Genomic DNA, 25,905 nt, shown 5'->3' with positions numbered 1-25,905 from the left:
CCACCCAAACTGAAGAGTCGGACAAGGAGAAAATTAATCAGAGAAGCAACCAGGAGGCCCATGGTTACTCTGGAGGAGTTGCAGAGATCCACAGCTGAGGTGGGAGAATCTGTCCACAGGACAACTATTAGTCGTCTACCCCACAAATCTGGCCTTTATGGAAGAGTGGCAAGAAGAAAGCCATTGTTGAAAGGGATCCATAAAAAATCCCGTTTGGAGTTTGCCAGAAGCCATGTGGGAGACACAGCAAACATGTGGAAGAAGGTGCTCTGGTCAGATGAGACCAAAATTGAACTTTTTGGCCTCAATGCAAAACGCTATGTGTGGTGAAAACCCAACACTGCCCATCACCCTGAGCACACCATCCCAACAGTGAAACATGTTGGTGGTAGCATCATGCTGTGGGGATGCTTCTCTTCAGCAGGTACAGGGAAACTGGTCAGAATAGAGGGAAAGATGGATGGAGCCGAATACAGGGAAATCCTTGAAGAAAATCTGATGCAGTCTGCAAAAGACTTGAGACTGGGGCGGAGGTTCATCTTCCAGCAGGACAATGACCCTAAACATACAGCCAGAGCTACAAAGGAATGGTTTGGATTAAAGAATGTTAATGTCTTAAAATGGCCCAGTCAAAGCCCAGACCTCAATCCAATAGAGAATCTATGGCAAGACTTGAGGATTGCGGTTCACAGACGGTCTCCATCCAATCTGACTGAGCTTCATCTTTTTTGCCAAGAAGAATGGACAAACCTTTCCATCTCTAGATGTGCAAAGCTGGTAGAGACATACCCCAAAAGACTTGCAGCTGTAATTGCAGCGAAAGGGGGTTCTACCAAGTATTGACACAGGGGGGTGAATACTTATGCACCCAACAGATGTCAACTTTTTTGTTCTCATTATTGTTTGTGTCACAATAAAATTTATTTTGCACCTCCAAAGTACTATGCATGTTTTGTTGATCAAACGGGAAAAAGTTTATTTAAGTCTATTTGAATTCCAGTTAGTAACAGTACATAATGGGAAAAAGTCCAAGGGGGGTGAATACTTATGCAAGGCACTGTATCTCAGAGAGATGCAGAATTTGTCCAAGCGTTTGTTAGATCCAGACTTGATTAATGTAATTCCTTATTATCAGGCTCCAGCAGTAAATCGTTAAAGACTCTGCAGCTTGTCCAAAATGCTGCAGCACGTGTCCTGACAAGAACCAGGAAAATAAATATCTCATCAATACATGTTACTGACTTGACTTACTTCCCGGACTCCCTTTGCCTTATCGTCCACAGATCCAGGAGCAGGGCTGCGGTCACATCATGGATAATGATGGTGGATCACGAATCAAGGATAATCCTGTATCGTGCTGGCTGATTGTAGTAATTATAGATCCTGGATTGTGTTGACATCTGATCGTGGATAATGGTGATGGACCATGATTGAGGGATAGTGGACTATGGTTGCGTCCGATAGTGATGGTGGAACCTGATCTTGGTGGCTGCTGACCGTGGACTATGATTACAACAAGACTGCTTGATATACAAGATGTCTACACACACACTCTTCCATTACTGACAATAATCCATCAATTAATTTACCTTCCATTATGCTACAGACTGTTTATTCTAATCAATGCTGAAAATGGTATTATCTTTCTGATGTTATCCATTACATGAGGTATCTATTGCTCTTTTATCTGTCCTGGGGGAGGGATCCCTCACATGTGGCTCTCTCTGAGGTTTCTACGTTATTTTTACCCTGTTAAAAGTTGTTTTATTAGTTTTTCCTTACTCTTGTTGTGGGTTAAGGGCAGAGGATGTCACACCTTGTTAAAATCCTATGAGACAAATTGTGATTTGTGAATATGGACTATATGTTAAAAATGTGATTGATTGATTGAAATGGTGTCAACAAACAAAGATGGTTGCTCATGGCTGCTGTTTTTTCCATTATTGCTTTATTTTTTCTTCTTAAGGAAAGGCAAGCAAATGTTAACCAATAATCGGAGAAGCCTTCTGACTAGCCTCATAACATGTTTAGCTGTGTACCCCTGAGCAGAGCAGTAGCTGACTCTGAGCCAAGCAGACTGAGGTGGTTGAGGTGTTCCTCTATTGGGCAGGTGTTCTTATGTTTCCAAGTACCGGGACCAGATATCCAAATATGCACTTCCTTGTAATAGAGTAACAAGAAAAGCAAAGATTACTAACAAGGCATAAAACAAACAGCAAGATCAAATATTCCAAGTAGAAAATGCACATGACTGAGCACGAGAGCACAGAACCAATGACTGGATGAAACAAATTAAGATCTGGGGTCTCCGCATGGACTTGATAAGGTAAATGTGATTCAGGTGAGTCCACCAAAACACACAGACAAAACATGGAGACAAGGGAGGGGACAGGAAAATACTGAGGCCGTGGCGAACCGTGATATTAACAGGACTGAGAGATGCTGTGAAACCAAACCTCAGTCAAAAGATGAGAAAAGAATGCCAACATTTTAAAGTATAATAATAATATATTAAATATCCAAACGTTCTTGACATTGCAACGCAGATGATCTTTCCTTTTAACTTGTATATTTGTAAATAAATCAGTTAAATGTTTTTTTTTTTCCTTTGCTGCAGACGGAACGTGTGTGTGCTTTTATTCTTTAAAGTGACAATCACCTGTTTTCCGGTACCATCCGAACTAATTGCGTTTAACTTGCATCGAGCATCACTTGATTCCCCACATCCACATGCTCGTGTGCGCCTGCTCTCTCTCTCTCTCGCTCTCTCTCTCTCGCTCTCTCTCGCTCTCTCTCAGACACATACCCACCCACACACACTAACACACACACATGCATTCCACCAGTGACTCTCTTTCGTTAGTGCCTCTCTTCCAAGAACGGACGTGCATTTGGATGTGGATGCCGGTGGCCCCGTCAAGAGATGATGTGAGGATCCGCTACTGGTAAGACGAGCATTATACTGCGAGCTGGTAGATTTAGGTTCAGTGCGTGACCGCTACCTCTCTGCCTATGACGCACACCGGGAAAGAGGTGTATATTTGAATGTTGCACACTGGTGGTGCTCTCAGCTGAATTGCCGTTAACGGCGGTTGAAGCCCAGTGAGACGCTGCTGTCGCCCGTTCCATCTTTGCCAGTTTCATGTAGCCTCGTTATTGTTTCCAAATGTAATGTCATACAATGCCTCATACGACATGGAGAAGACTGCGCTCACTCTCATCGCGCCATTCATTAAAATACAAATCAAAGTTTGGATGGATGAACGCTGAGACATATGTGTATAGCGGAACCAACGGGGCTTCTTGTCTTCAACACTCGCCCAAGATACTCGTTTGTGACCGTAGCTTTGAGGTGTGATAAATGGTATGTGGTATGTCCAGGGCTCGCCGCCACACGGGAGTACCACAGCTGGATGAAGGAAACACAAACATACACAACTGTCAATAATTTATCAGCGTGGAAGGTTTGCATGGTGTCCTCGGTCATCGATGCTGCGTGGCGCAGTCATGTCTGCAGGGATGTGGGTGCTAATTTTTCGCCTAAATGAGAAGTTGTGCGGCCCAGAGCAGCTCATGTCGGCGGTGGCCCGTGGCTGAGGATGAGAGGACACGTAGACCCCGCATGTTTATAATTCAAGACCAAATGGCGATGGAAGGAGATGAGCAGTTTTTATATTCTATTTTATATTCTCTCTCAGCATGGAAAGCTAGATCAATTATAGGCAACGGTACATCACTTTGATTTAAGCTAGTTTCTTTCATATGAATGGATGGAACTAGCATCAGTGAGTCACCTATAAAGCCCCATACCTTTGTGTCTACATTCAACATGGCAGAATATTGTATTATCATCCTAATATGCTTTTCTCTATGAAATAATTAGTCACAGACAAAGCTAAATCCTGTTTAGGTTTGTGGTGCTCAATGAAGTCAAATCATTTTTCATTCATATTTATAAAACAGCGATAGCTACACTTTGAATATCTGTAGTCAGTAAACCTCACCCCCTCCCATTCCACTTTTCTCGCTTAGTTTTGTAGAGGAAGTTGTAGCGGAACTCAGAAATTTGGTTGCTCTCTCTTAGGCTAACTTCTGTTGTGAAAAGTGCATTGAGTGGTCATCAAGTCTAGAAAAAAACTATCTAAAAACAGAACACATATATGAAGTGAGCCATTTTACCCATAGTTGCTTCCTGTTATTTAATTTCAACAGTTAAATCAATCATTCAATCAATTACTGAGTCAAATTACATTGTGGAGCCAGAAATAATCTCAAAACCTCATCAGAAAAAAGAAAAATTGTCTTAGTGTGTGTACTGTGTATGAAAAAATATTATTTGGGCTGAAATTACCTTTTAATAAGTTAGTTGTTCATTAAGGATTGCTTGTTCTGTGCCCGTTCTAAACATGTCTGTTTGGAGTGGGCTGCTTGGCCAATGGAAATGCCCCAGAGTCTACTTCAGAATTAATCCTTGTCACTAGTGAGTCTTCCTCAAACAGTTCGACAATATAGTAGGTTGTAACGATTATCAACCAAAACTGCAACACATCTCCCTGCCCAACCCCAGAGGCTGCCACAACAGCAGGTGCAGTCTGTTTGAGTGTGTGTTCTTATGTGTGTCAATCACAGCCCAATAGAATCACAACCCTGCCTAATCTGAACAATCACACAGAAGTGACCAGTAGCTTCCGGCTGGTGTGTGAGTTGTAAAGTCTATGTTGTCGCCAGTGTTCGAATTACGTGGGAGCCAGAGGGAGCCGAGCTCCCAGAGAGTGAGGACTAGCTCCCATGAAAGCAACAAAGTCAAAAATCTGAGGGGGTCTCTCATATCTGAAGGTGTCTGCCATACCTAAAGTGTAAAGATGCTAATTAAATAACTGTTGATAAAGCAAGGGGATATGGTTGGGCAATCATATGTCTACATAGTTTCAGTAATAAGTTAAAAAAGTAAAATAGGTAGAGTGTAGTCAATCTAACATGCTAGTTAGGTGAAATGGTCAGCAGTTGGTGGTAATGACCATCACTCAAGAATAGTGACTCCCTATTGGTTGAGAGGCGGGATCAAAACAAACACACGGGAGAGCACAGAGAGAAAAAGAGGTGAGAAAGGAGACCGACTGAGTTGAAGTAACAGTGAAGTAAAAGAGGGACATTAATAAGGATGCTACAGCAGTATTAAGAAGGTGACGCCACTTTCAGTTTAGTACCTAAGAGTTTTTTGTTTTCATTCAGCTCGCGAAAGGGCACAGTATTTTATGTTCCGTTTTGGAGTTATCTAGCTGGCTCAGTATTGTGCAGGTATACAGTGCTAGCTGATTTAGCGGAGGTGTACCGCCGTCATCTAGCAAGATAACGTGCTGCTCAAATAGCACCCGAGCAACCCGGACGCTCGTGGTTCCTTTGAGGAAGCTACGCCACTTAATAGCGCCGCTAGCTACCGGGAACGCTAGCGGTTCCATTCAGCTACTTGGGACGACCAGTTGGCCAGGAACGATTGCCGGTTAGCTGGCAATATTATCGGTGCACGCGCCACAAACCAGGTGGTCGTGAGTAGCCCTTATTGGGCGCCAAAGAACCCAGTTAACAGGCCTGCAATGGGGGGTTGAACTGATAGTTTTATTTTTGCCTTTTCAGTGCCGGCTTTTGTATTTTCTTTTATACCTGTATGATGTTCCTGTTTGTAACAGGTGACTGTAATTTCATGTGAACACAAAGTTTATGTTATACCAGGGAGAGTTTTGTGAGAGTTACCATTCTGTGTGGCCTATTATTAGCTCCCATATTGATGATTCAGTTTTAAATGTGAAGTGCTGTTTTATGCAGTTAATTGATAAGGGAGTTTGCTATTGTCATTATTGGCCTAGTGCCCATATCCATTGAGTTTGTTATACAGGGACTAAATATAGTTTAAATAGCCTAAACATAACTACATCTTATTTCCGGTAACGAATCATTATTATTTCAGCTACATGACTGCTTTGGTTAAATCAATTATTTGTAAATAGTTGACAATGTGTTATGGACTCCACTCATTTCCATTAGTAGACTATATTCAGGTGGTTTAAAGTGAACTCAGGTAAAAGCCGAGTCCTAACAGGGAATTGACTATAGGGCTACATATATATGGACTATTACAATCAATAATATATTGAAATTAATTAAAATAAATCAATTTCTGTACAAAAATGTGTCTGTCTGTTGTGTGCGTGTGTCAAGTTATATACAGCCTATGCCTACCGTGCGCAAAAGCGCTGCTCGCGCCTAGGCTATTTCATTGTATAGCCTTGGTAGGCTATGTGCGTGGTGCGCCAACTTTTTTATGAGATAGAGACCCCCTTAGAGACAAAAAGATAATTCGAACCCTGGTTGTCGCTGATTTGGAGTCTGGATCAGGATGAAATTAGGTATCACAGTCAGGTGGATTGTTTATTCGCTAAAGAGTTTCCCTGGAGCTTCTGGCCGGTTTATACCCCACTGAATGACCGAGCTTGACCATCGACAGTACCATGAATGCCCTGTACATGTTGAATATTGGAACTTTGTTGTTATTGAAGTAGGGCTGAACGATTTGGGAAAATAATCTAATTGCGATTTTTCCCCAAAATATTGCGATTGCGATTTAATATGCGATTTTTTTATTTTATCCGCTTTCCCCCCCCAAAAAAACCCCCGTAATGAATGATTTAAATATGACCAACACAATATTAGATACATTTACTGTACAATATTCTTTCCCACATTTTTATTTAACTTCTCATTACAGAAACAAGAACAACAAATCGGTGTGCATTTAAGTAATTTAATCAAAGTCATTATAAGTATAAACACAAGCCATGTACTTTTTAAAACCTGTGTGCAAAATTTACCATCTTGACAAAAACTTTTTTTTAATTATAGGTGTGTTACTGCTCCCAAGTCAGTAACATTGCCAGTGTTGGGAAGGATACTTTCAAAACGTATTCCGTTACAGAATATAGAATACATGCCTAAAATGTAATCTGTAACGTATTCCGTTACATTAACTAATCTGAGTAACATATTCTGAATTCTTGGATTACTTCCACATTGAATTGCATTTTATAAGTGTAGGAATGCGGCATTGTTATAGTCAGTTGAGCAGCAGCAGTTTAAGCTCTGTGCCAGCTGGATGCGCTGGAAGGGCAGCTTGCGGATCAGTAGCTCCGTAGATTCCCGTTCATGTCCGGGTGGTCGTGCAGCAATATAGAGGCGCCGGGCCTCAGCAGGAACACCCCCATGCTGAACACCTCCGTCTCGCAGATGTACATGTAGGTGACCGGGGGGCTCTGGAGCCGCGCCGCCCCGGTGCTCGGCTTGCTTTTCCGGGGAGCGATTTTCAGGTCCGCCGCCCGCACCGTGGTCACCGGCGAGATGAGCTCGCTCTGTGTGTCCGACAGGTCGGCCGAAGACTTTGGGACCCTTTAGGTGATGCAGGCTTGCTTCGCTATCTTCTGGATCTGAGGAGTTTTGTGGTCCCGCAGCATTCCAGTGCATTCTTGCTGCGGGTGAGGAGAGCATCCCAGAGCCCTACTCTCTTTCGCACGTTTTAATCGCGCACGTTGCGATTAGAAAATCGCGTTTTATCATATCGCGATTTTATCGCAAATGCAATTAATCGTTCAGCCCTATATTGAAGCGACACGGACGCTTCTCTTTCTGTTTACTTTCCTGAACAAACAATTTTTTTTTGCATCTGTAGTTTGCATCTGTTTCTCTTTGAACTGGATTGATCTGAGCTGTGGGGGAGAATGAAACAGACTTTATATATTTGACAGATTGAACCCTGGACGTTGAGACTGGGAGACACGCACACATACAACCTCTTTACTATTCTTTGGTTAGTTTTGTTTAGTTGATTTCATGTGAAGTTCTATAGTGTTCTTGTCTTTACTGTTCCAAATTTTGGTGTTTAAATAAAACCCACAGTTTATGTGAACAGTATGTTTAACACATGTACCTTACATGATTAAACTGTGCTGGGTTCCATTGGCTTGCCTGGTTTTGGCACACTTACCCTTTTTTTCCCTTATAATAAATCAATCACAACACTTTGGTGAATTAATGTTTTCATTGTCATTGAATTTGATGTGTCATGAGACACAAAGTATTTACTCAAATATCTTAATTGTAAATGATTGATTACATTAAAACTAAAATGTAAGAGGCCTGTGATTCACTCGTCCATCAAAGTGTTCTTGTATGATTACAACACTGTGAATGTTATTGTTACTTCATATCAGATGTTCTTCGTGAAATCAGGAGTAGTAACGCCGGGTTCACACTGGACGCGTAAGCGACGCGTAAGCGCAGTGCCAAGCCTTAAAAGCCAGCTGGCTCCCATCCACCCCCATGTTAAACCTTTGTGATGTTCACACCAGACGCTGAAGCACTGCGCCACGCCAAGGGTGCCTAGTGCCGTGAAGTGATCGTTTCGGCGTCGAGTCTATTTTTTCGCTCGCCACGAGCGTATAGTTCCAAGAAACACACTGAAAAATGATATTAAATGATATTGATGACATATTTTACCAATTTTACCAATGATATTATTAAATGTACCCCTTTGCCCATCCACTACAGCCACACAAGCAGTCATAAAGATAAAAAGAGAGAGGGGGGGCTACGTATTCTCCACATAGGCTTGAGTGGAGAATACGTAATTTAACCTTGACACCCGACATTGAACGGAGCAAACAGCGGAGAAGTTCTTCAACATGGATGACATTAAATTAATAGTTTAAGTGGAGAAGTACAGTGAGTTGTATGATCCTCAGCACATGTTGTATAAAGACAACACCAAAAAGACACATGTTGGGACGCTGTTGCAGTGAATGTTGGAGCAACAAGTAAGTATATGCTTGAAAAAAATTATTAAATGCTGTTTTTACTGTAGGCTGACAACAGCAAAAGTATGTGATATTACTCATAATGCGTGGCGCTTCGGCGTCGCTACCGCGTCCGGTGTGAACAGCCAAGCGACGGAGCGCTAGGGATTAGCGCTTCCGCTTCACTTCCGCGTCGCTTCCGCGTCCGGTGTGAACCCGGCGTTAACCTTCATAGATATCTTTATTTCACTTTTGACTACATCAATAATTTACATTTAAACAAAAAATGAGATACAGTAGTGGATCGAGGTAAACATGATCTTAACCCTCAAAATATTAATCTCAAGTGCTTCAACTTAAGTGAGTATGAATTAGAGTAGAAATGTTGAAATTCAGAAAGCTAAATTGTTACTTTCAATGGAGATTTGGACCCATAATGCCGCACAGACAAGTGGTAGAGTGGCAGCGAGGGATCCAGTCACCTCAGCAGGCGAGAAAGAGGGAATAGTGAAGATGGCTGGCAGCGGACAGGTTAGCTGGTGGTTTTGATCAGGAGCTGGCCGGCTGGTATTGTTCTGTACAAAAGGAAACAAGAAGTTAGGTACGAGCACAGGGAAGGTAACATACAACAAATGTCAGACATAGAGACAACAGGGATGGGGACACAGAGAGACTGGAGGAGAGGTGGAGATCATTACTGTAGGATAGGAGCCTCCGGAATATAAAACTCCCTAATCATGGTTGGATTCATGATGAGCAAGCAGGGGACCCCGGAGTGTTCTTCCTGACAATATACTTCCCAATCCACCAGATATTTGAGACACCGGCTCGGGTGACCCAATTCAAGCGCATGTCTGACCGTGCAGGCCAGATGGTTTAAGAGAATCCAGCTGAGAGGAGGGGTCTGGAAGGAGGGCACAATGCGCTGGAGTTTACAGGCTTGAGCAGAGAGACATGAAAAGATGGGTGAATCCTGATGGTCTTCGCCAGTTTAAGTCTGATAGCTGTTAGGTTTAATCATTTCAATCTCAAACGGGCCAATGCAACTTGGTGAAAGTTTCTTAGACTCTGTCTTAAGTGGAATGTCTTTGTAGGATAACCAAACTTTCTGTCCTGGGATGTAGTTGGGGGCAAGGGCCCGATGGCGATGCATCTGTTGAGGAATGCAGTTCTAAGCAGGGCTGCTTGTGGCCCCCTGAAAACTTTGTGGCAGCATCGGTGATGGGACTGGTCAGAAGTTACTGCAATTTCTCTCTCCTGAGTTGTACAAAGTGGTGGTTGGTAGCCCAATACATTACATTACATTACATTTTCATTTAGCTGACGCTTTTATCCAAAGCGACCTACAATAACTTACAATAAGTGCATTCAACCCCGAGGGTACAGACCCACGACAACAAGAATCAAGAAAGTACAATTTCTTCAAAATAAAGCAAAACTACAAAGTGCTATAAATAAGTGCCATTTAAGTGCTACCTTTTTTTTCCACTTTCTTTTCAAGTTAAAGTCTGAAGAGGTAATCTTTTAATTTGTGGCGGAAGATGTGTAAACTTTCTGATGTCCGGATGTCAATGGGGAGCTAGTTCCACCATTTAGGAGCCAGGACAGTAGACAGTCGTGATTTTGATGAGTGTTTAGCTCGCAGTGAGGGAACAACGAGCCGATTGGCCGAAGCAAAGCAAAGTGAACGTGTTGGGGTGTAACGTTTGACCATGTCCTGACCAGAGCCTGGACCAGAACCTGCACCGCCTTCTGAGTGAGAAGGTGGCGTATTCTCCGAATGTTGTACAGCATGAATCTACAGGAATGTGTTGTTGCAGTAATGTTGGCAGTAAGGGAGAGTTGGCTATCGAGTGTCACACCCAGGTTCCTAGCAGTCTGAGTGGGGGTTAACACGGAGTTGTCAAAGTTAATAGTCAGGTCGTGGGTAGGAGAGTCTTTCCCATGAAGGAAAAGAAGTTCAGTCTTGTCAAGGTGGTGTGCAGACATCCACTGAGAGATGTCAGTCAGACAGGCAGAGATTTGTGCTGCCACCTGTGTTTCAGATCAGGGAAAAGACAGGATTAGTTGGGTGTCATCAGCATAGCTATGGTAGGAAAAGCCATGTGAGTGAATGACAGAGCCGAGAGAGTTGTTGTACAAAGAGAAGAGGAGAGGACCCAGGACAGAACCTTGAGGGACCTCAGTAGTGAGAGGACAAGGTTCAGACACAGATCCTCTCCATGTTATCCGATAAGTGCGTTCATTGAGGTAGGAAGAGAGCAGAGAGAGAGCAGAGCCTGAGACACCCAGGTCCTGAAGGGGGGAAATAAGGATCTGGTGGTTCACTGGGTCAAATGCAGCAGAGAGGTCTAGAAGGATAAGGACAGAGGAGAGAGAAGCTGCTCTAGCAGCGTGAAGTTTCTCAGAGACAGCAAGGAGGGCAGTCTCAGTTGAATGACCTGTCTTGAAACCAGACTGGCGAGGGTCAAGAAGCTTATTGTGGTTAAGATAGGAGGAGAGTTGATTAAAGATAGAGCGCTCGAGAGTTTTGGAAACAAAGGGAAGAAGAGAGACAGGTCTGTAGTTATTTACTTCAGACGGGTCGAGGGTGAGTTTCTTCAGGAGATGATTTACTCTTGCCTCTTTCAGAGAATTAGTGAAACAGCCAGTTGACAGGGAAGTGTTGATAAGATAGGTAAGAAAAGGAAGAAGGTCAGGAGCAATAGACTGGAGAATGTGAGAAGTGATGGGGTCAAGGGGGCAGGTGGTATGGCAGGCGGAGGTTACCAAGGTCAGAACTTGATTGGGAGACAGGGGGGTGAAAGAGGAAAGCGAAGGTGATGAAGATGAAGTTGATGGAAGTGTAGTTATAGAGGGAGAATCAGAAAAGGAAGAGCGTATGTCAGGGGTCACTAACAGGCGGACTGCGGTCCGGGTCCAGACCCAGAAGCCATCACATACGGACCCGGACCTACAGCCAAAACAGAAGGCTGTAATTTAAAACCTGACGGGGCGCTTCTATTTTTAACCGGCGCATCTTTTGTAGTCATTACGGTAGTGGTTTAGCGGATGAGGAAACGCATTCACCAATTGCATGCAAGTTAAGCCATCCCACGTGATACTACTCAGCCAATCAAGTCTGTGCATTCCAGGCGGTAAACATTGCGACTCTACAGTGCAGACAGTTGAGAGAGTTAGAGGCAAGTTAAACACGAAAAGACGGTAGAAAGAAAAAGAAAGATAGTGATACAGGTAGAGAAAACATAGGGAGAGATACAGAGGAGTTTGACGGAGAAAGGGAGAGAAACAGAGGAGTGAGATGGAGGAGTGAGCCGGAGAAAAGGAGAAAAACAGGAGTGAGCCGGCGAAAAGGAGAGACAGGAGTGAGCCGGCGAAAAGGAGAGAAACAGGAGTGAGACGGAGAAAAGGAGAGAAACAAGAGTGAGACGGAGAAAGGGAGAGAAACAGGAGTGAGCCGGAGAAAAGGAGAGAAACGTAAGGCACAAATGGCGCTCTCCAAAAAAAGAAAAGTGGACAGCGAAAATAGAGCATTTAATCCGGAATGGACAGATTTTTGTTCATACTTCCCACTGGGAGCACTAAACCTGTTTGTCTCATATGTTCAGAAACTGTGGCACTTATTAAAAGTGCCAATGTGAAACACCATTGTGAGACAAAGCTTAACGGTTTTGAACAAACATACCCACTTAAATCTGAAGTGAGATCACAGAAAATAAGTGGTCTCAGAGCCAAATATGATCAGTCCACCAGGATCCTGAGCCACTCATTCACTGCCCAACAACGTGTTCATGAGTGTTCCCTCAGAGTTGCTTGGATTTTGGGTCAACACAAAAAGCAATTTACTGATGGAGGGGTTGTCAAAGAATGCATGAGTGCAGTTGCTGAAACACTTCCTGAGGGAAAACAAAAACAAGAGCTTTGTGATAAAATAAAGCAAATACCCATGTCAGCATCATCTGCCACAAAGAGAAGTGAACTTTTAACGGAGGATGTGCTAACCCAGCTAGATGAAGCCATGCATAAGGCACCATGTGAAGGCTTAACGATGAGTACATTGACGTGTGTGACAGTGCTCAGCTGTTAGTGTATGTCAGGTTTTTCAGCACAGACCAGAAAGTGTTCTGTGAAGACCTGTTAGGTGTCACTACCCTTCAGACCAGTACAAGAGGAGAAGACATCTACCTGGCTGTTAAGGAGATGTTAACAAAGAGAGGAATAGAGCCCAAAAAGTGGTTTCAATAACCACAGATGGAGCCCCTGCTATGATAGGGAGAGAGAAATGGGGCGGTGTGGCCTAGGGGGTAGAGTGGTCGTTCTCCAACAAGAGGTTGCCGGTTCTGCATGCCGAAGTGTCCTTGGCAAGATATTGAACCCCTAAATGGCCCCTCATAAATGTTGAGTATACTAATTGTAAGTCGCTTTGGACAAAAGCGTCAGCCAAATGACATGTGATGTAAAGAGAAAGGAGCTGTAGCAAGACTGAAAGAGGACAGTCCTCAGTTCATAGCTTAAAATTGCATCATTCATCAATCTGTCCTCTGCGCGTCCCTGTCAAATGAGCATGCTGAGGTGATGAATACAATGATGAAAATGATCAATTTTCTCAGGGCATCCTTTTCCTACCAGCATCGCATGCTTAGGGAATTCCTCAGAAAAGTTGATGCCGATGCTGATGATGTTTTGCTGCACAACAATGTGAGATAGCTCAGTAAAGGCAGGGTGTTAGAGCGCTTTTGGTCCATCAGGAGGGAAGTAGCAGCTTTCTTGGCAGAGCTAAGAAGTCTGAAGGCAACACAGTTTTCTCTCTTTTTAGAAAATGACAAACAGATGGATAATGTGGCCTTTTTGGTTGATATCACTTCACATCTGAAGGAACTGAATTTGAGGCTACAGGGCTAGGACAATTCAATTTTTGAACTGATGACAGCTGTCCGCTCCTTTCAGAGGAAACTTGAGGTGTTCAAGGCAGACCTGCAGGGAGATTATGCACACTTCCCAGCAGTGCAGGAACAGGTTCAGGGACAGAGAGATTTGTTTGCTTTTGTTGACTTTATTGATAAGCTGATTGTAAACTTCAGCAACAGTTTTGACAGCTTCAGCCTTGGGCAGCCGCTCACCATGTTCATTCAGAACCCATTTCTCATCACAGATGTCAGGTGGTTCTCAAAGGATGTCACACAGCACTTTAAATGGGTAAACGCTGGGCCTCTCCAGATGCAATTGGTTGATATCCAAGCAGATGTGGCCCTGAAAGAGCAGTTTGCAAGAACTGACCCTTCCACTTACTGGCTCCAAATGGTCTCTGAGACAGCTTTCTCAGGTCTGAGGAAAGTAGCCCTGTACATCTTGACCATGTTTGGCTCAACATACAACTGCGAGGCAGCTTTCTCCACAATGAACATGATCAAAACTAAATATCGTTCAAGGATCACTAATGAGCACCTCCACATGTGTATAAGAATGGCCCTGACTCCATTCCGGCCCAGATTTAAAATCCTGGCAGGACAAGCTAGAGCTCATTTCTCTCACTGAGCAAAAAAAGTGGGGGAGCCGCACCATGGATTACGATTTGTGGATCGTGCATCAGAGGTCGCAATGGTGGATCCAGTTTGGCGGATTCTATATCGTGCTGGCTCATCATAGTGGGAATGACGGATCCTTTGTCGCGTTGGAGTGATATAATGGTGGTGGACCACGGCCGAGGCGGGGCCTGATGATGGATCTTAATAAGCGGCAGTGGACAATGACTGTGGACTATAGTGGATCCGACCAGGATGATGGATCATTATCTATCTGGCTGCTGACCATGGACTATGATTGCAGCTTGACTACTTCACATATCTTATTGAAGTTATCCTTTAAGATGTTTACCCTCATCAATGCTGCTAAAAAACTTTAATCTTGATGATGTTTTCCTACACCTGACATCTATTGCACGTCTGTCCGTCCTGGGAGAGGGATCCCTCACACGTGGCTCTCTCTGAGGTTTCTATGTATTTTTACCCTGTTAACAGGGTTTTTAGTAGTTTTTCTTTACTCTTGCTGAGGGTTAAGGACAGAGGATCTCTCACCATGTTAAAGCCTTATGAGACGAATTGTAATTTGTGAATATGGGCTATACAAATAAAATTTGATTGATTGATTGATAAGAGGGGAAGAAAGTCATTCTAAAACTGTTCAATTGTTATTATCTGTGAAATTGGTTGAGACTGTTAAGTCAAGTTGTGAAACAGAAAAAGGGAAATTCAAGCTTTTGTTCCTTTATTACATTTTTCTGAAGCACTTTATTTTCACATTTCATTTATTTTGTCTTATTTTGAAATGCAGTCCTACTTTTATTTAGTTAATGAGAGAACATTATGCATATCTGCAATCATATATATTAGAGCTGTGAAAAATAACGCGTTATGATTAAATTACAGGATTAATTCGTTTTTTTTTTTTAACGCATTTAACGCATGCGCAGAAGGACCTTCCAATTCCGCCGCCTCTGCACTAGTTGCCGCTCTAACGCCGGGTTCACACCGGACGCGGAAGCGACGCCGAAGCGAGGCGTAAGCGCAGCGCCAATCCTCTGGCTCCCATCCACTCCCATGTTAAACCGCAGCGCTGAACACACCGGAGGCTGAAGCGTAGCGTTGTGCCGCGGCTGCCTAGCGCCGTGAAGCGATCGTTTCGGCGTCGAGTCTATTTTTTCCGCTTGACGCGAGCTTATCGCGACAGGAAACACACTGAAAAATGATTTTAAACGATATAGATGACGTATTTTATATGATATAAATGATCAAATATGCATCCCATACTTTGTATTCACGTTCTGTTGTCTTGGAGTTTTAATTTTACCACTTTTACCAACCACATTATTTAATGTCCCCCTCTGCCCATCCACTACAGCCACACAAGCAGTCATAAAGATAAAAAAGAGAGGGGGGGGGCTATGTATTCTCCACATAGGCTTGAGTGGAGAATACGTAATTTACCCTCGACACCCGACATTTACCGGAGCTAACATTGGAGAAGTTCTTCAACATTGATGACATTAAATTAATCATTGAAGTGGAGAAGTAACTTGAGTTGTTGATTCTCAGCATATGTTGTATAAAGACAACACCAAAAAAGACACATGTTGGGATGCTGTTGCAGTTAATGTTGGAGCAACAAGTAAGTATATGCTTGAAAAAAATGATTTAATGCCGTTTTTACTGCAGGCTGATAGCAGCAGAAGTATGTGATATTATTAGTAATGCGCGGCGCTTCGGCGTCGCTACCGCGTCCGGTGTGACCAGCCAAGCGCGGCGCGCCAGGGATTAGTGCTTACGCCACGCTTCGGCGTCGCTTCCACGTCCGGTGTGAACCCGGCGTAATGCAGTCAGACGGCAGCTGCCATTCAAACAAACAAACAACATGGATAATTCTGATGAACCTGAGGACCTTCTGGACGGGAAGATCGTGTTCCAAAAAAACAAAGATCGAACATTCAGTAAAACCAAGGTGATATGCACACTCTGCGAGAAGTTATCGTTTCACCGTAGCAATACCCGCCTAACCACCGCCATGCGAAGCATGTGTTGGTCGGCGAGGGGCGTTCAAGTGGAATGCGCCAAACCAGACTCACTCGCAGGACACATTGTGCAAAAGAAGCGGTCAGCTTTACTGTCAGAGAATTTGAACAAGTTAGTTTGCCTCACCAACTGGCTAAAGAACGAGTAGCTAAGAGGGCCTTTAGAGGCATTAGATTGTATCATGGTGTGGTTAATGGTTGTGTGACAAAAAATATAAAAAATGTCAACCATCCTATGGCTAAGAAGCTCAAATAATTTCTGTTTGATTTAAAAAAAAAAAGTTTTATTCAACCACACAATGGCTAAGGAGCCCGAATATTGTTTAGGATGAAGATTATATTAATGTTCCATATGGAAAAGCAATGATAACTGCTGAAGAACTGCTGAGTTGCAGCACAAAAGAAAAGTTAAATGTCATAAATCTTGTTTTCACAAAAATATTCCGAGAAAATCGGTAATGTGATTAATCATGATTAATCCATAGAAACCTGTGATTAATTTGATTAAAAATTTTAATCATTTCACAGCCCTAATATATATATATATATATATATATATATATATATATATATATGTTCAGTTCTATGTTACGTGACAATAAAAATTGTCAAAATGTTTTGGAATCGAACTGAATTAATTGAATTAATCAGTCAGGTATTGACTACATGCAGTTGCTGATACAACTACTAGGCTACTTAAATATATATCGCACTAAATAGTTAGAAATTATGATCTCCTGGACCTTTGCTTCAAGAAATTTTCTCAAACTGGACCTCTTTAAATTTTTGTTGAATACCCCTGGCGCATGTCATCTATCTTTTTTGTAAAGTAGTTGACAAAGTGGCTTGGTAGAAGGGAGGAAGGAGGATGGGGACTGGAAGGGGTCAAGGAGGTTGGAAAAGATGGAGAAGAGTTTTTGGGGGTTAGAAAATGAGGATTGAATTGTAGTTTGCTAGAAAGTGCTTTTGGCTGTGGAAAAAGAGGAGAGAAGAGACTGATAAGCGAGCAGGTCGTCCAGGTGTTTAGATTTCCGCCATTTCCTTTCTGATGCTCGCATAGTGGCTCTGTCGGCACAAACCGAGTCAGACAACCACGGAGCTGGGGAGGACTTGCAGACCTGTCGTGACGTAAGAGGACAGAGAGAATCAAGAGAGGAGGACAGAGTAGAAAGGAGAATCTCTGTGGCAGAGTTGGATGCATGAGTGAGAAAGAGTCAGTGGAAAGGAGGGCTGATAAAACAGAGGAGGCTAGAGAGGCAGGAGAGAGGGAGCGAATGTTGCGACGGACAGGTACAGACTCTGTTGATGTGGTAGGGTTGTTGGTTTGAGTGGGAGAGAGTAAGAGATAAAGAAGTGGCTGGAGACATGAAGTGGGGTTACAGTGAGGTTAGATGTTGAACAGTTTCTGGTGAAAATATAGTCAAGGTGGTTACCGGCTTTGTGAGTCGAAGGGGTAGGACTGAGTGAGAGAGCAAAAGAAGACAGTAAAAGTTTGCGAGCAGAGGAACAAATGGGCGGCCTCAGAGAACCAATCAACAATGGTTAGAATGACTGTGTTAGCTTCTGAGAGAGGGAGTCCAGTAACAAAGTCCAGAGCTATATGTGACCAAGGACCTCTAGGGATGGGAAGAGAGTGGAGCAACCCCGCATGAGGGCTATGAGAGGCCTTGCTCCTGACAAACACGGTACAGGCACGGACAAAAGCTTGCTTGTTGGTCTCCATAGTAGGTCAGCAGAAATGTCCCTTATGGAAGAGGGTTTGACTAATGCCATGGTGGCAGGAGAAGTGTAAGGCATGGCTCCACTGGAGGACTGAAGAACGGGTCGAACTGGGGACAACCAGGGTCCAGCTCACTGAGTTGGGCATCTCTGACTGTGGCCTCTACCTTCCAGGTGAGCACACCAACCACATATGGTGGGGGCACAATGGTGTCAGAGCTGGTAGGAGACTCCTCACCCAAATGGTGTTGCGGCACAATGTGTAATATTACGATGGGCGAAGGTGAATTGACATCACATATTGTGGCACATGTTTTTTATCCATAACAGTGAGGGTAGTCTCTATTATGGATATGATACAATTGTATTAATTGTGCATTAATTATGCTAATTTGCCATCCTTGTACACGCTCAAAGAGAAACTGTCCCAGTTTTCAAGGAGTAAAACATCAGCCGTCACTTTGCTGCGAAGCATGCCAACTATGCTAGCAAGCAGTCAACGCAAGAACGGGCAGCTACAGCTCAGAGGTTGGCGGCTAATTTACAGACTCAGTAAAAACAAATTCACCGACAAACTGCGATTCAAGAGTCAACTACCAAGGCAAGTTTTTTGGTGGCATTAGAAATAGCAAAGACGAGTTTTTGTTAAATTGCCTTACAATAAATTGATGGGTTATTGTCAGTAATGGTCGAGTATCGGAGTAGACATATCAAGCAGTTTTGCCACCACGATCATGATCCATCATCAAGATCAGATGCCACGATAATCCACAGTCATTGTCCACTGCCGCCATCAGGATCCACCATCAGCTGCCACCTCAATCGTGGTTCATCACCACTATCAGATGACAACACGATACAGGATCCGCCAGTATTATCACGATCAGCCAGCATGATACAGAATCCGCCATTACGATCTAAATCTCTGATATGCGATCAATCATCATATATCACGATGTGGCCGCAGCCATGGTCCTGGACCTGCGGACGATAAGGCAAAGGGACTCTGGGGAAGAAGTCAAGTCAGTATCATGTATTGATGAGATATTTATTTCTTTGATGTGATAAGGATGGAGAAAAGGAAGGAGAAGCTTGGAGGAGAAGCTCCATGTGTCATGTGTCCCCCGACATTCTAGACCTATAGCAGCATAACTAAGAGCAGGTCTAAGACAAGCCTGGACCGGCTCTAACTTTAAGCTTTATCGTAAAAGAAGGTTTTAAGCCGATTCTTAAACGTACAGATGCTGTTTGCCTTCGAACTGAAAATGGAAGATGATTCCACAGGAGAGGAGCTTGATAGCTGAGGGTTCTGGCTCACACTCTACATTTAAAGACTTTAGGGACGACAAGAATTCTGGGAGTGCAGTGCACATATATGACAATATGACAGATAACACTTACGATGGATTTCAAACACAGTTCGACCGTAGTTAAAGTGTTAAAAGTCACTTTGATCATTTACAGAACAATCAATGTGAGCCAGACTTTCAGGAATGATTTTTTGTCAATAAGAAAGTTATATTTATTTTATTTATAAGTTTTAAGTTGGAATTTACTGTGGTAATTCGGTTGCATGTCCTTCCTAGTGTGTGTTGGGTTCCTCTCACAGAGAGCAGACCTGCATGTCACTGAAGGTGGTGTTTCCCAGTTGGCAGTACAGAATGTAAAACATTGTGTGTAGCATCTTTAATATTCAATTCAATATAAACCCCTTATTATTTCATAATAAAAAACCCAGGCATTTTACTGCTCTTATATGAAACTTCTTACTTGTCACAGTGAAAGTATGACTAATGAAAGTGACATCACTGATATGTTAAAGGGGACATATTATGAAAGTTCCACTTTTGTAGTGCTTCTACACATTAGTTTGGGTATCTGGCATGTCTACCGTCCCAAAAACTCTGGAAAAAAATCACTCCCGCGATTTGTTGTGGTTCCTCTATTTCAGAAACTATGTGCTAAAGTGCGTCCAATGGAATTTCCCCCGAAATAGACGTCATAGTCGAAAAATGCCCATTTAGTACATTCCCCCATAGCTCTATGCACTCCCCCACTACCACTCGACCCACCCCTAGATGGACCCTCCCACTTTATAGAAGCTCGGTCCACCGGTGTCCGCCATTTCATTCTTGCAAGCCTTGGAAACACTTGGATTAGCTAACTAGCAGCATGAATCGGTGGTCGGCTGCAAACATGTCTTCATGTGACTCCAGCTTCAGAAGACACAAGATTGAGATGGATTGAGTTCATATATGATGGCAACGTTCCTGCCACCACTTTGAATCGGACTGTTTTATCAACCTGGGCCAATATAACGCTGGATTCTCTAAAAGGTTGTTATTGAAAGAGGGGTCGGTGCCATCTTTCCATGGCAATACTGAAGACGAGTGAAATGTAAGTATTTTTTTTTTATAATTCTGGTATTTGCTTCTTTTAGACATTTTGTGTGGAGGCTAGTGCCGTTTGCATGTTGTGCCGTGTGTGTGAGGGGGTGGGGGGATTTAGAGAATAAAAGGTGACACACAAATATAAAGTGTTCCTTTGTTTACAGTATAGCTGCTGATGGCACAAATTGTATTTTTGTAATGAATGTATTTATTATACTTGGTATTTTTTTGTATTTATTACCTCTGTCCCAGCCAGTACATTTAATAACTATGATTAAAAAGCTCTGTGGCAATCTTTCTAGCAATCTTTCTGACAATAAAAGTTTATAGAAACAGTTGTGCTTTTAATGTTTGATATGTAACATGTCAACAATTGACACGTGTAAGATGAGCAGTTAGCAAAGTAATACAGAGGGAAGAGTGTAATTTATGTATTTTATTCCTCAGTCATAATTTTATTGCAGAAATGACTGATATCTCATGCATAAAAAAAAAAAAAAACTTACTGCTCTATTCCTTTTAGACATAAAGGCCCATAATCTGCCCTATAGATGTTGAAGAACACATTCAAACGTTATGTCCTACACCTCCATGAGAGGGGGGAGGGGTGAGAAGGAGGAGGGATGAGAGGGGTGAAAGGGGGTGGGGTAAGATGGGGGCGGGGTGAGAGGGGGGCGGGGCCCTCAAAACGGGTCGATCTGAGGAGGGCTGTTTTAGACAGAGTAAAAAGGTGCTGTTTTAAATTATCCTTGTGGTATTTTTACCAAAAAATGTTACAGACATTTCATTAAGACCCCAAGGAACCATATCAACTGTGGTGAAATGGGCATAATATGTCCCCTTTAAGTTAATTGTGGATAATCACACTGAACACACTAAATGTTGAAACTACTTGTCCTGCTGAACATGCCTGAGAGAGAGATATGTCTGTGACTCATAGCAGACCAGCTGTACTCAGCTGAATTCATATCTGAATTTAATTAATACTTAGCGATAACCATCAGTAAACTGAGAGACGAAGATGAGGAAGAAGCAGAAGCCTCCAACTTGTTTTCATGTCTTCTCGGAAGACTTGTTCTCACACCTTTATCGACTTGTCTCCGCTGTATCCTAAGTGTCGGTCATCTCCACCGATTTTCAAACGTTTACTCTTGAGAGGAGACGGCGTTGTCACGTGAGCTACACAAGGCACCAGATTGGCTGGTTAACTGCCCACGCCCTATGAACACACTTTAGGAGATGCTGCCACAGTTAGTGTTGGGTATTATAACAGACACAAACTAATCTATTAACTATTTTTATAATCGATTATTATCGATTAATTTGATTAGTTGTTGGAGCCCTATAAACACATAACCCTGATAATTGAAATGGTGTGTTTGGCTTTGGTGTTGAGGGTTTTTTGTTTTATTATTAAGTTATGTTCTTTTACTCACCCATACCCAACACTTTAACATAGTGTACTTTACTTTACATACACTTTACTATTAATATTTTAACAACAAGATAAGATAACTAAATTGACAAACTTAAGAACTTAGTGGGAGGGGGAGTAAATCGAAAAGTCAGGCCAAGCTTTAAGTTCCCAAAAAATACAGCCTAAAAGTGGATAATTAGTCTGTCGTCTCTGTTATCAAAGCAGATAATCATGAAAATAATGTGGAAGATTTCCAGAGACATTGTTCCTCGGAAAAGTTCTCTGCCAGTTTATGCATCCCACAGGGATTCTGTGGATTCCCCTGTGGATTTGAAAATTCCAGCAAGGTTAAGAACTCCAAAGTATGAAAATAAATGGGTTTGGTCCATCTCATTCCACCTCTCTAATAAAACGCTGTCCATCCAAATTAGTGCAATCCAGAATGATTTTCTGGAGGGAATCTGGGATTAAAAGTTCAAAAGAAGACCTGATGTCCTGTACATGAGTGACCGCTATCTGTGTTGGCACTGGTTGCATGCAGGGCGGTTCAGTTCTTTGGGCAAAAGACCATTCAACTTCTTTTGACATCCATATTTCTCCACTTGCTGGCTGCAGACAGGCTTTTCTTGAAGCTGGTTGATTGTCATTCTCATCCTCTTTTTTCAATCTCACTTTCAGACTCTTAATTGACAGAAATATGATCTTCATGTTCTCAAAACTCTTCCTCTTTATTGTCTTCCAAAGCTTCTCTCTCTTCAAAAATCATTTCTAAGGCCCTCTGAGCAGAGAATTTTTTCGCCATCTCCATGGATTGGACATTAATAGGAAATTGTTTTATTCTGCTCAAAATAGAAGCAATATGTGATGAAAATTGTAAGTTCCTGAACATATTTAGTGTTTACCCAGGGTCACTCCATGCTTGCGAAGTTCTAAAAAAGAATAGCCCTTTGTATTTCATTAGACTGACTGAAGGATGTTGTAATTTAGGGCAGGGCAAGGTCAAGCTTCTTAATGGCCTTTTACCTTTTATTGCAACTAACAAGTGTAGTTGTTGTCACCCCGAGTTAATATCACTTCACCTGGTACACTGTGTCCATCATTGTATCCGCTTTGATACCGTTTGTGCAAGAGTCAAGTCGTGTGTCAGCATTTGTGTGTGTGTTTGTGTGTGTGTGTGTGTGTGTGTGTGTGTGTGTGTCTGTGTGTGTTAGTGTGTTTGTGTGTGTGCATCCCGCCTCAGGAGGAGACAGAGAATCAGAGCAAACAGGGAATGGGTCAAAATGAGGCTGTATGTAACAACCCAACTCACTCATCACTTTCAGGGAGCAAGTGAGAACTGCACTTGTGGCAAGGTAAACTGGCATCATGCAAAGACCAATGTGGTTGATAGGGCATTCAGCATTATGGAGTCCAGGTGGCAAGCAATAGTTTTGAACTCTCTAGAAGTAGACCCTGTTTTAGAAATTTACGTAGCTGCTTGTTTTGCCATTTGGTAAATTGTTCGCCTCAGAGATAGATACACTTGAACGCTGTGGAAGAGGCACTGGGGCAAGACGATGGAGGTGCTGAGCTTCAGCTAGACTTGCAGGAAGAGGTACAGCTGCGTGGGCAATACGTCTGCTTCTCTTTCGCCACCAAACACCCCTCCTCCAGCACTCCAGGACCATTATATTATATATTTATTTAATTACGTGAGGTTTAGTGGTTTAACAATATAAGCTATCACATCATGATGCGTGTTATTTTATACCATGATTCTGATCCATGTTTTCTTTTTTCTGCTGTGGCAACAATACGCTTTGGTATTACTGCGACTGAAACATTGAGTTGAATTTATTGTCAATCAATAGAGATTCAGCAACCACTTCTGCAGTTCTTTCCTTCAACTTATATTTTGTTAATGAAAGGGGCAGTTTGTAAGATTTCTAAGGCTCTCTAAGGCTGTCTTTGCCAAAAACAGGTTATAATCCTCATATCTAAGTTATATTAATTGTGTTGTGTTTTTCAATTCAGGATTGTTTTTCGATAGAATGAGCCTTATGAATTCATAGATACCTCAATGATCGCTGGTCCCCCAGCGCCATGTTCGATCCCTGTATTGATATAGATGCACAGAGCGGACAAAACGGTCAGAGTATATGTACTGAAGAAGCGGCATGAATTAAGGGCGAAAAGAAGAAGAAGAATCACATGGAAGGGCTTCAGGAAGTTTGCGAACAGCAAAGACGTTGAATGAAGGAACATACTTATAATATGTCATTAACAGAGTAGTTTTATATCACCCTTTGTAAAAAATAAAAATAAAGTTTATGTAGATAATATTTTTATAAAATAAACACTGTAAATCTGTTTAATGTCTTTTTTATTATTGCACTTTTCATTTCAGTGAAATTAACAAATATTTATGGGGGCAATATGAATATATTTATTGAAAAATAAATAATTGCAATGCAAATAAAGTAGTGAAAAAAAATTACATCAAAAAGATACAACAGAAGTAATAATGATAACAATAATAGACCTGATTAGAGACTTGATGACGTATATGCAGGTGTGTGATTACTTGGGTCACTGTATGAAGCTTCCGGAGAGACTAGAAGGAAACTCTGAATCCATGTATGCAACCTTTGTACTGTTTGTACTATTTGTAGGATCAAGGACAAGTGTCATGACTTTGGACTCTTATATAAAGAGTTGTTGGTTTTTGTTGGACGCTTCTCTTTGTGGACATTTTGCTTGTGTTTTATTTATTGACTGTTACCTGTATTTCCATTGTTTTCAATTGTTTTTCCCCTGAGTTCTATGTTCCCTTTTTTATTCAGAAATGTTGCAACTTGGGTTTATGTCACTTTTTTTCCTGCCTTTGTCCTGTGATTGTCTGCACCTGTTCCTCATGTGTTTAACCTGTGTTAAATTATCCCTGCCTCCCCTGTGTATATAAGTCTTTGTGCTTCCCTTTGTCTCTTTGTCAGTTCGTCATCATTCACCTTCACAACTCATTCATTCCTCGTGTTTCCTTGTTCTTTTCTGGTTCCCAGTGATTTTCTATTTTGTGTATTTTTTGCACCCTTTTTGTATCCTTTGCATTTAATTAAATTACACTTTTGTATTGTTACTTAATTTGCTTCTGCAGTTTTGGGTCCTCACGCAACCCACAACACACCAAATCATGGACCCAGCAGAGCAAAAAAAAATGTCAGTTAACTTCATAACATGCAGGGCAGTATTTTTTTCAGTTTGCACTATGGGCTACTAATTAATCCGTACTTTGGGACCTGTCTGGCTTCTGGAGGACCCCGCAGCCTCAACCAAGTAACGGCCCTTGTGGCAGACAAGATCTGCCTTCTCCAGAGACCCCTGTTCTCCCGCAGCTGCCTTCTCCAGAAACTTTAGTGAATAAACTTCAATGAATCAATGTACACAACACATGCAGTATTAAGAAATAGTAAGTAAAACTCTGTCTAATCTGACCCTATCTGACGAAAAAATTAATATACACACTTGTTCCCCAGTTCCGGCCCGTAACTGCTTTGATTCTGCTGGTTGACAGTGAGTTCCAATGACACCGTCCACTTCTGAGTACACAGCCTGGACGCGGTCCGTATTTGGAACGGGGCCGTAAAACAGTTGTGACTGTAACACAGATCTGCCAGTCTGTAAGGCCGAGAGTCAGCTGCTATCTTGGTAGGATCATTGTATGGGAGGAGCTCTGTGTGTGGCTGGCCTATCAAGGAATAGTGTGGACACAGCTATCAATAGAGGATTATCATTCATCACGATTACGGATATTGACACATTTTACTCGGATGGTATTCGTGCTCGTAAAAGTACATTATCTGTACTGGATACTCGTTTTATCCGAGTATTCAGCTCAACTAAAATATCTTAAGTTGGGTTAGTTGAGTTAAGATTTGCGTAACCACAAATACCCAACTTGGAATTTTCTGCAGAATGGAGGCAAATTCCAATGCCGGT

General features: G+C 42.4%; 1 protein-coding gene and 1 pseudogene across 1 annotated transcript in view; one reads left to right on the top strand and one right to left on the bottom strand.

Moving 5' to 3' along the window:
• The window catches only part of LOC128455258 (uncharacterized), a 35,880-nt pseudogene extending 11,866 nt beyond the window's left edge, over positions 1 to 24,014 (bottom strand).
• Positions 2,818 to 25,905, top strand: part of dlgap1a (discs, large (Drosophila) homolog-associated protein 1a) — a 141,937-nt gene continuing 118,849 nt past the window's right edge. The window contains exon 1 of the mRNA XM_053438941.1: positions 2,818 to 2,945. The gene's annotated coding sequence lies outside the window, so the exon portion shown is untranslated. The remainder of the gene's footprint in view (positions 2,946 to 25,905) is intronic.

Source organism: Pleuronectes platessa, chromosome 13 (genome assembly GCF_947347685.1).
Source record: "Pleuronectes platessa chromosome 13, fPlePla1.1, whole genome shotgun sequence".
In the NCBI taxonomy this organism is placed as follows: domain Eukaryota; kingdom Metazoa; phylum Chordata; class Actinopteri; order Pleuronectiformes; family Pleuronectidae; genus Pleuronectes; species Pleuronectes platessa.
The sequence above is the reverse complement of the archived record's forward strand: the minus strand, read 5'-3'. Positions and strand labels throughout refer to the sequence as shown.